This window comes from Eumetopias jubatus, unplaced genomic scaffold (assembly GCF_037043125.1).
Source record: "Eumetopias jubatus isolate StellerSeaLion01/CBP00866 unplaced genomic scaffold, mEumJub1_p1.0 scaffold_17, whole genome shotgun sequence".
NCBI lineage: Eukaryota > Metazoa > Chordata > Mammalia > Carnivora > Otariidae > Eumetopias > Eumetopias jubatus.
Genome location: NW_028274823.1, coordinates 5472707 through 5481431, shown reverse-complemented (window position 1 = coordinate 5481431; position 8725 = coordinate 5472707).

The window sequence follows — 8725 nt, the reverse complement described above, 5'->3', positions numbered from 1 at the left end:
GTATTCTTGGCTGCATATTTTTCTCGTTTAGTGCTCTGAAGATATCATGCCAGTCCTTTCTGGCCTGCCAGTTCTCTGTTCATAGGTCTGTTGCCAATCTAATGTTTCTACAATTATAGGTTACATATCTCTTCTCCGGAGCTGCTTTCAGGATTTTCTCTTTGTCTCTGAGACTCATAAGTTTTACTATTAGATGTCGGGGTGTTGACCTATTTTTATTGATTTTGAGAGGGGTTCTCTGTGCCTCCTGGATTTTGATGCCTGTTTCCTTCCCCACATTAGGGAAGTTCTCTGCTATAATTTGCTCCAATATACCTTCTGCCACTCTCTCTCTTTCTTCTTCTTCTGGGATCCCAATTATTCTAATGTTGTTTCGTTATGGTATTGCTTATCTCTCGAATTCTGCCCTCGTGATCCGGTAGTTTTTTATCTCTCTTTTTCTCAGCTTCTTTATTTTCCATCATTTGGTCTTCTTTATCGCTGATTCTCTTCTGCATCATTTTCCTAGCAGTTACTGCCCCCATTTTCGATTGCACCTCATTAATAGCCTTTTTGATTTCGACTTGGTTAGATTTTAGTTCTTTTATTTCTCCAGGAAGCGTTTCTCTAATAACTTCCACGCTTTTTTCAAGCCCAGCTAGTATCTTTAAAGTCATGGTTCTGAACTCTAGGTCTGACATCGTACTAATGTCTGTATTGAGTAGGTTCCTGGCAGATGGTAGTACCTCTTGTTCCTTTTGTTGAGGTTTTTTTTTTTTTTTTTGTCTTGTCATTTGGTCCAGAGAGTAGATGAGAGAACAAAATGCTAACAGGTTAACAACGTCCCCAGAAAATATACTCTAAACAAATCAGAAGAGACCTGAAACCAGGAGAAAAGAAAGGGAAAGAAAGAAAAAGAGAAAAAAAAAGAAAAAGAAAAAGATAAAAACAAACAAAAACAGAACAAAACAAAAAAAAACAGAATATGATCAAATATGATCAGGCTGGTGCATAGATCAGTGCCACACACTAGATTTTGGGTGTATTTTGGTCTGTTAGAAGAAAGTGCCTCCTAAAATTTTAAAGAAAGACTTATATATGTACAAAATAAGGGTTGATATAATGAAGGGATGGAATATGACTGTAAAGATGAATATTATAAAAAAATTTAAAAGAGGAATTGATAAGGTGCTTGAAAAAAGAAAGAAGAGGATTAAAAAAAAGAAAGAAAGAAAGAAAAAAAGGGGGGAGAGAATGTGGTCAGGCAGGAGACTAGAACAAATCCATACCCTAGAGATTTAGGGTATATTTTGATCTGTTAGAAGAAACTGTATCTCAAAATTTTAAAGAGGGAACAACTTATATATATATGCCAAAAATAAGGGTAACTACTCTGAAGGGATAGAATATGACTCTAAAAATGAAAAATAAAAATGTTTTTTAAAAAAGGGACTGATAAGATGTTGGTTGAAAAAGAGAAAAAGAAAAATTCAAAAAAAAAACAGTTAAAAAATTAACTTTGAAAGACTAATGAATCATGGTAAAAAAGCCATGAATTCTATGTGCAGTATTCCCCTAGCGCTGGAGTTCTCCCGTTCTCCTTGGTCGGTAAACTTGGTCTTGGCTTGCTGGCTGTTCGTGCTGATCTTCTGGGGGAGGGGCCTGTTGCCGTGGTTCCCAAATGTCTTTGCCGGAGGCAGAATTGCCCCGCCCTTGTCGGTCCGGGCTAAGCAAGCTGCCCCGGTTTGCTCTCAGGAGTTTTGTTCCCTGCAAGCTCTCAGTACAGCTTTGGGGGACGAGAGTGAAAATGGTGGCCTCTCAATCTCCACCTGGAGGAGCCGGGAACTTCGGGCCCCGCTCCTCAGTGCGCCCCCAGAGAAAAGCAGTCACTCCCATCTCCCCGGTCTCCGGCCGCACTCCGTGCTCACCCGGCCTGTGACCGAGCGTGTCTATCTCCGGCACCTGACCCCGTGTGGAGTCTCCAAACCCAGCAGATCCCTGCGGTGCGCTCCCGCGCCGCTCCTCCTGGGGGAGGGAGGGGAGTCTCCCCGGCTCTGCCGCTTGTTGGGTCCCTGCTGGAGGAGCAGTGGCCCGACTGGGCCGCGGATCACAGTTTATGGCCACCCCGAGCTGAGAGCCCGCGCCTCGGCTCCGTCTCTGCAGCCGGCTTCCCCGCTCCGATCCCTGGGAGCTCTGCCGCACTCAGGCTCCCCCGGTCTTTCTGTGACCCCGAGGGTCCTGAGACCCCACTGTCCCGTGAGGGTTCCACCCCCCGCTTAGCCACTGCAGCGACGTCCCTCAGCGGAGCCGACTTCTAAAAGGTCCGATTTTGTGCTCCGCGGCTCTAGCACTTGCCAGAAGCGGCCGTCGGAGGCCCCCTCCCCCGCCGTCTATCCTCCCGAATATCACCTCGGATTCACTTCTCCGCACGTCCTACCTTCCAGAAAGTGGTCGCTTCTCTGTTCAGAGAGTTGTTGCTACTCTCCTCTTCGATCTCCCGTTGAGTTCGTAGGTGTTCAGAATGGTTGGATCCCTATTCAGCTGAACTCCTGAGACCAGACGAAATCCAGGTCTCCTGCTCCTCCGCCATCTTGCTCCGCCCCTCCTGGATGCAGACAGGATTTTAAGGATCTTACTTATTTTATTTGAGAGCTTGTTTGGAGGTTCTAGCAGGGAGCACAGCTACTCCTATACCCCTGACTGAGGGCCGGTCCTCCCCTATTGGGGAAGGTCGTCCTCTTTAACCGAGTATGCAGCTCCGGGAGGGATGCACGTGGAGCAGTGAGTGAGGAAGGGGACATCCTCCTAGCCAGCCAGATCAGCCAGATCAACACTGGCAATCAGTGGGGTGACAGATGTCACAGCCAGATCGTGCTCACATCCTATTTATTTTATTTGAGAGAGAGAGAGTGAGCAAGCACTCTAGCAGGGGGAAGGGCAAAAGGAGAGGGAGAGAGAGAATCTTAAGCAGCCTCTGTGCCCAGCACGGAGTCTGACCCGGGGCCTCAATCATACGACCCTGAGATCATGACCTGAGTTGGATGCTTAACCTACTGAGCCACCCCGGAGCGCCAATGGAGACAGGATATTAACCTCCAGTTAATTTAACCCCCAAATGTAAACCTTTACCCTCTGTGCTATTCCCTCCTACTTTTAAAGAGAAATAGTAGATGTAAGTGGCAATTTTCCCATAAAAATGACATGCAGAGTCCATCTGGGCTTATGTGGCAGCACAGGATGTTGAAACATCATGGTGGAAGACGCCCACAAGAGATGACAAGGTGACCCTGCTGCTGAGGAGCCACATAGAGATTCGAAAGGGCGCAGAGGCTCTGGAGAGTCAACAAAAGGCCGTGGTCCCAAAGCACTCTCATGGTAGGATGGCAGGGAGACACGCGGCCGACGGGAGCAGCTGTGGCTGGGGGTTCCCCGAGCAAGGTGTGCCTGAGACAGGTGTGCTCGGGCCTGTGGGCCGCACTGACTCGAGGGGGTGAGGAGGCAAGAGGATGAAGATTTTGATGCTTTTCTCTTTCATCTACAGTCTTCAGTGAGGCCTCGGAGTAGCGAGGTGTTGAGTCCTGTGGCCAGCCATCCTGGGTGTGAATCCTGCTTTCACCCCATCCTGCATCTCCAGCTTGTGACTCAACGTCTCTGTGTTTACAGGAGGGCGTAACGGTGCTGTTGCTTGTGCTGTAATTCATGAAAATGGCCTAGTGCTGCCACCCAAGTCATAGCAACCCAAGAAGGCTCCTGTTAGGTTAAACAAGAGTATGAACTTAAAAAGTTTGCATCGACTAAATGGCCTTGGGACACAGCTGATCCTTCCACCTGCCATTAGGCAGCACACTCCTTGAGGTCACTGGAGGGTGATGACAAGCAGCTGGTTCTCTGTGGGGGAAATGCCAGTTCACCAGATGTTCACGCCCATCCTCTCGCCCGGCCACAATCACCTGGATACAAGTAGTACTATTCCCATCTTACAAGTGATTTTTCTCCTCCGGGTCACCAAGGGGATGGCTGGCAAATCCAGAACTATTTCCAAAGCAAAGCTGCCTCTAGATGTTCAAGATCCATATTCATAATTCAAGATCATTTCCCAAGATCTTATTTAGTACTAGTCAGCGAGGCTCAGTGAAATGTACTTATGTTATCATATTTTATTCCATCTTGACAAAAATATGGAGGTAGGAGGATTTTTTTTTTTTTTTTTTTTTTTTTTTTACTGCTACACTGCAAGTTCAACTCCATTTTGATGATGAGAAAAAGTAAGTCTCAGCAAAGCTAAGTGACTTGCCCAAGCGAAATAGCTAACAAGGGCAGGGGGTGTGATTTCAATCCTGAGGGTTCTAATCACTAACCTGGCAATCTTTCTTTCTTCTTAACATTTATTGATTGATTGAATAGCTTAGTGAATTATTTTAATGCACATAATCTGCAACCATTGCCTCAGTCAGGAAATAGAACTTGGCTAGCCACCTTAGAAATCCCTCCACATGCCCCATTCCAATCATAGACCCTCGTACTTCTATAGCAGCCTATCTTCAATACTTGTTGTGCTATCTTGGATCTTTTTAAAATCTTTTTTTCATATCTTGTTTATTTACACCTACTATTTTTATTAAGACATTACTTATGTTTGTTTATGCCTGCATTCCTTCCTTGGAGGTCTCTGTGTTTTTATTATTCAAGTGTTGTTTTGACATTACAGTTTAATCTTGCCCATATTTTGAAACAATATATATTTTGGAAGCTTTGTGTAATCGACATGCTTTTTTTTCCTTATAATTTATGTGACCATTTGCCCTATATTTTCCCATAGGTTGGACTTTGCTGGGTGCCTGATCACAATGTGGTTCGACATGCTCCTGAGCCTCTGTGTCTCCTGGAATTTGACACCTGGATCCCAAAGGTGGTTCAGACTCAGTTTGGACACCTTTGGCAAGACCACAGGTTGTATTTTTTCATCAGGAGGAACAGAGGGTCTGGTTTATGCTCTTTTCAGATTTAGCAGCCATGATACTCAATGCACTGATGCATTCATTCACTGGAGGTTGTCCTGACTCTACCATTTCATTGCATGTATTTCCTGGAATAATTTTATAAGGATATGCTTCTTTCACCTACTATTTGGTCTTCAGTGGTATAGTTCTTACAGGAAAAGCAGAGTAAACGCTTGATTCTTTTATCTGTTTTTCCTGTCATCCAAGACAATGAATTAGATCCTGTCATTGGTTCCCAGATTTAAACATGTTTGTTGCTCAACCCACTGCCATTTTTATTCTTATTGAAGCTCACTCTAATTGTCTCATATGTGGTCAGTAATAAGAAGTAGTCTTAGGAGCTTCCTTGCTACCTGAGATTACAAGTCCCAGATTCATCTTAAACATATTCTATTCCAGACCTGAAACCAATCATTTCTCTAACCATGGTTTCTTTCACTGAGAAAAATTTCAAGACCACAGTTTGTGTTCTTGGAATGATTATTGCTACTGGATGTCATAGTGGACAGTTAGGAGGTATGTGTATTTCTCTCCAAAAATAAAGATGCAACAACATGTGAGTTCATACTGATATTTCCAAATTATATTCAAAGCTACAGAGGTTTAATTTGACCTCGACTATATTATATCTGAATCTCTCTTTATTTTAATACTAAAAATCTTGGTTCTGAAGGACACAGGGGATCATAAAAGTAGAATACTCCATAATTATCGACTTGCTCAGCCCACGTAGACCACTAGCATCTCTTGACAGTTCTAATGCTACCACCACCAACTATGATTATTGCAAACATCTTAATTCTTTCATTATGCTTTTACTGTAGCTATATATTCAGGTCCTATATCAGTTACATACCATGATACTTCCCTTTTTGCTTACTTATTCTTATTTCCACAAGTAACTATATGTGTAGTACTCATGCCAGTCCTCATGCTCATAATTCTCTGATCATTTTGACTATCTGAAGTTTGTTTTCTACTAGATTCCTTAGAAAGATCTCATGTGAACATTATTTTCTGAGTTCCTTTATCTTGGTAACCATTTGTCTGTGCTTTTGATACTTGAAGATAAGCTTTGCTGGATATAAAATCCTGGCTCAAATTAATACTTTCTTAAATATCTTAAATATGCGACTTCATTTTCTGGCATAAAAACAGTGCTGGAAAAATTCTCTGATAATAATCTAATTTTATTTTCCTTATAAATCCATTTTTTTTTTGCCAAAGGAATTTTTTCACACTTTTTCTTTTAATAAATATAGCAATTTTACTAGAATGTATCTTTTTATTGGTTGTTCTATGTTAATATTGTCCTGCTTCAATATATAGTTTTGTATCTTTTTCTTTATTTCAGGAAGGTTTCCTTGCATTCGAGTTTGTCTTATTTAGTCTTCATCCTTTGTGTAGCATTTTCCTTCAGATACTGCTATGATCTACATGTTGGATCTTCTTTGCCTATCTTCAATACTTGTCATGCTATCTTGCATCTTTTTAAAATCTCTTTTTTCAGGGACGCTTGGGTGGCTCGGTCGGTTAAGCGGCTGCCTTTGGCCCGGGTCATGATCCCAGGGTCCTGGGATCGAGTCCCACATCGGGCTCCCTGCTCAGCGGGGAGCCCGCTTCTCCCTCTCTCTCCTTCTGCTTATGCTCTCTCTGTCAAACAAATAAAATATTAAAAAGTAAATAAAATCTCTTTTTTCATATCTTGTTTATTTATACCTACTATTTTTATTAAGACATTTTTTATGCTTGCTTATGCTTGTATTCCTTCTGGTTTAATCCTCCTTTCCAACAAGATTTTTAAATTCTTATTTTTAATTGTTTCAAGTTCTGTTAACCTCATTCGGAGTTTTTCTAATTCTGATTTAGGTTGTTCTTTTGTGTCTTGTGTTGTTTTTCAAGTACCCTTTAGCTCCTTTTGAAATTGTTTTCCTTCGTTTTTAGTATGGATTTTGGGAGTGCTTTCATTGTCTATGGGGATGTTTCTTTACTCCATAATCTATTTTTCCTTATTGTAACTTCATATGCGGTTTGGTCAGGATTGTCTTCTGTGGTTTTTATATATATGTATGAGATTAGTTTTCCGGAACTCTTGGAAAGAGGATTGGTTCAAATGGAGCTTTTCTAGCTTCACAGAGCTCCTTCTCCTGTTGTTTAGATACAATGTTCAAAATAGGGCTGCTTGCTTTCTGATGCTTTTCTGGCGCTATTTCCCGCACCTACACTTTGTCTTACTTTCTGCTTCTACTAGCCTGGGACCCTTTCCTCCTCAGTTTTGATGACACTTCTAACAGCGTCTTCTCAACTTGGAGCCCTGCCCTAATTGTCAGTTTCAAGAGTCACACGGCTGGACACCTTCAAGCCTTCTTAACTTCAGGGTGGCCTCACTCATTACCAGAAGACTCAAAACGCTCCCACCCTCTAGCTGTTGTTCTCGGATGGGCATGCACTGCTTATCAGTAAGCATCTGTTAACTATTTTGAGGTCTTCTCGTTCTCAGGTCTTCTGCTTCTTTTACACCGACACCAAAAGCTTGGTGGCTTTTGGAGATTTTCCTCTACTTGCTTGCATTTTGGGGTTTGCAGGAAGATCTCACCGCCTAGTTTTGTTCTGAGTTTTGACTTGCAGTGTAGCTGCTCTATCTCTATCTATACACAGATTCCGGAAGATCCAAAGAAATATACCTCCTGCCATCTTCCCTGAATTGTATTCTTTCTTTTTATAAAAGAAATAGTGTTAGGGTTCTTCAGAGAAACAGAACCATTAGGAGATTCATACACACACATATATGAAGAGATTTATTATAGAAATTGGCTCACATGATTATGGAACCTGAGAAGTCCTACCATCTGCCATCTGCAAGCTGGAGCCCCAGGAAGGCTGGTGGTGGAATGCCATCTGAGTCCGAAGGCCTGAGAGCAGGAGGCTGCTGGTGTCTCCATGTCAGCCTGAGAACCAGAAGCATCGAGGGCAGGAGAAGATGGATGTCTCAGCTCAAGCAGAGAGAGCATGCACTCACCCTTCTTCCACCTTTTTGTTCTATTTGGGCCCTCAACAGATTGGACGGGGTCCACCCACGTAAGGGAGAGCCATCTGCTTTACTCAGTTCACCAATTCAAATGCTAATCTCTCCTACAAACACCCCAGAAACAGTGTTTTACCGGCTCTCTGGGCATCCCTTAGCCCAGTCAAATTGACACATAAAATTAGCCATCACTAATGATAAATTATTATATTATTATATTATAAATTATAATTTATTTCATATGAACAAAAATATGGAGAAGAATATAACAAATATTATTGGTATAAGTTAAGAGGTAAAGCATCACAAATACAGTAGAAACCCACTGGGTATTCCCCTTCAGGCGCATGGCACTCAACCCATGCCAGGATTCACGACTCCCCAGAGGCGGCCATTAACTGACAAATTATTCTACATTCATAGAATAGAAGATACAGCCATGAAAATGAATGGCTGAACCATCCTATCAACCTGGATATATCTCAAGTACTCTGGTGCTATTTCCACAATAAAATGCACATTTCTATCTTTGTTGGGCGTGGGAGTAGCTGTTTACCTATTTCCTCCAATGACAGTGCTCTCCAGCCATGTGGGAAGCTGATGAACTGACCTGTAGTTTCCTTCAGGGAGGCCTCATGGTGCCAGCTAATTCACTTAGATTGGAATTTTTAGGAGGCCAAATTTGGTATTTTCCCATTAGAAACACAGACCTTTCTTATAC